Source organism: Trichosurus vulpecula, chromosome 2, assembly GCF_011100635.1.
Source record: "Trichosurus vulpecula isolate mTriVul1 chromosome 2, mTriVul1.pri, whole genome shotgun sequence".
Classification (NCBI taxonomy): Eukaryota; Metazoa; Chordata; class Mammalia; order Diprotodontia; family Phalangeridae; genus Trichosurus; species Trichosurus vulpecula.
The window spans coordinates 157,898,161-157,900,649 of record NC_050574.1 but is presented as its reverse complement, the minus strand read 5'-3'; the positions used below and the strand labels follow the sequence as shown (position 1 = coordinate 157,900,649).

At 43.5% G+C, this 2,489-nt stretch overlaps 1 pseudogene; it reads left to right on the top strand.

Moving 5' to 3' along the window:
• The first annotated feature begins 787 nt into the window (after nucleotides 1-787).
• On the top strand, nucleotides 788-1,583 carry LOC118839294 (annotated as a pseudogene).
• Nucleotides 1,584-2,489: the final 906 nt, after the last annotated feature.

Genomic DNA, 2,489 nt, shown 5'->3' with positions numbered 1-2,489 from the left:
TTTCTCTAACTCCAGGTGGTGCTAGAGGACAATAGCTGTCAATGAAACTCTTGGCCAATGAAGTCATTTATGTGTTGGAGGGCAGAAAGGAGTCCCTGTGGTCAGTCACAAGGGAGTGAGGGACCATGGTCTCAGTTCTGAGGCAGTAAGGAGAACTAGTGATTGTGGCCGCAGGAGAGCAGGGGGCCTGATCACAATTCTAGGGCCAAGAGGAGCAATTGTGCTTGCAACTACAGAGGAGCAGGAGCCTTTTCTGGCTTAAGACCAGAGTGCAGACCAGAAAAGCAGTGACCGTACCACTCCTCAGATCATATCACCTTGGCAGCACTGAAAATTCACAGACCTCCAGAACTACCTCTGAAAACAGTAGCCCCCAAAAGTTTCAAGCTTGGGGCAGTGCCTGCCAACTCTCAGGTGAGTAGAACCCAACTTTAACATAAAGTTAAAAGTCAAGAAATAATCTGGGAAAACAAGCAAACAAACAAACAAAGAAAGAAAACTTGACCATAAAAACTACTACAAGACGCAAACTCAGATTTAGATGGAAATATGAAAACAGCTATGAGCAAAGCCTCAAAGAAAAATGCTAATTTGGGCGCAGCCCGAGCCTCCGTGTGGAGAACGTCACAGCGGCAGCTTGGGTGGAAGCTCCTGCCCGGGGCGCGGGGAGCGTCCTCCCCTTGGTCACTATGCCCTGGAGCGGGCCGTGCTGAGGCTCTGGTCCGCCGTCCCCATAGTAGTGGCGGGTGCCTTCAGCCGCTGTGGTCCATGCTGCCTGAGCACCGGCATGTTCTACGCCGTGAGGAGGAGCCGCAAGACCAGCGTGTACCTTAGCTGGAGTGAATGTCAAGCACAAGTGAACCGATTTCCTGCTGCCTGGTTCAAGAAGTTTGCTACTGAGGATGAGGCTTGAGCCTTTGTCCAAAATACTGCCAGCCCTGATCGTTCAACAGAAAAAGAAAAGTGACCCACAAGACCCCAAAGTGAAACTGAACAAGAGACCCTATGAGTCATTAGATGAAGAGGAAGAGCCTTACGCAAAGCTTACAAAGCAAAATACAGACTCAGTGCCTTCACTTAGCAAAGAAACATTTTCTTACATGGGAGATGCAGCTGTGGTTTACACAGACAGCTGCTGCTCCGGTAATGGGAAGAGGAAAGCTCGAGCAGGCATTGGTGTTTATTGGGGGCCAGGTCATCCCCTAAATGTGGGTGATAGACTTCCTGGGCGACAGAAGAACCAAAGAGCAGAAATACATGCTACCTGTAAAGCAATCAAACAAGCCAAGAATCAAAACGTCAGTAAGCTGGCTCTCTACACAGACAGTATGTTTACTATAAATGGTATAACGAGTTGAGTTAAAGACTGGAAGAAAAATGGCTGGAAAACAAGCACAGGAAAAGATGTCATTAACAAAGAAGACTTTGTTAAGCTTGATACGCTTATTGAAGGTGTAGACATTAAATGGGTGCACGTTCCTGGTCATTCACGGTTTGCGGGCAATGAAGAAGCTGATAGATTAGCAAAAGAAGGAGCTAAAAAATCTCAAGACTCAACATAGCATAATTTTTATAATCTAATTAAAGAGCGAACCAAGTGTTCTTTAGTCATTATTTGTGTGAAAATTTGCCTATAAGACATGAACTATTGCAGATGGACTTGAGGACATTCTTGTTTGATCAGGAAGGCTGTGGTAGTTTTCTGTTGAAGTATGGTTCAGTATATTAAACTACCCTTCACTTAAACCTGGCCAACATATCTGTTTATCTTTGGAAATTGTTTGGGATTTCAGAATAAAGTAGATATAGCTGCCCAACATTGTTTTTGGTTTTTGGTTTGTTTTGGTTTTTTTTTTGCATTGAAGTTTGATTCCAAAATTGAGGAGTTAGTGTTTTGTTTAGAAAGTCAGAAAGTGCTAGGTAAAATAATGATGATGATGATGATGACGATGACGACGACGACGACGACGACGATGATGATGGTCTTCTGATCGACCCCAGGTGAGAAGAGTAAGTGTACTCTCAGGCCACTAGAATACTGAGATCACTGTTTCCATATAGGGGAGTAGCACTCAGAGTAATATTTTTAAAAGTTAAATTAACTTCTCAGGTTTCTTCCATTTTTTTAAAGGTTGCTTTGCAGCTAGAATAGAATTGAACATGATATTAGACTTCAAATGATCCACAATTTCATCAGTGTGAGCACTCCTTCCAAATAAGGTGGCAAACCCTGAATGTCTTGGATTCTTTATTAGAGTTTTTCTTTTGTTTTGACAGAAAAATTCATCAGCAGGTGTCCAGCCTCTTAATGTTACGCTTCTCTGAACTTAGCTTGGCTGGTCTGTGGATGACACATGTACATGACTAAATGCAAAGCCTTTCCAGCTTGGTAGGACCTATCAGATTATAGAGTGGTAGAATTATTTTCAGCAACCTAGAACTGCTTCTATGACGTGTAGGCATTGTAGTGGAAGATATGTGTTATCATG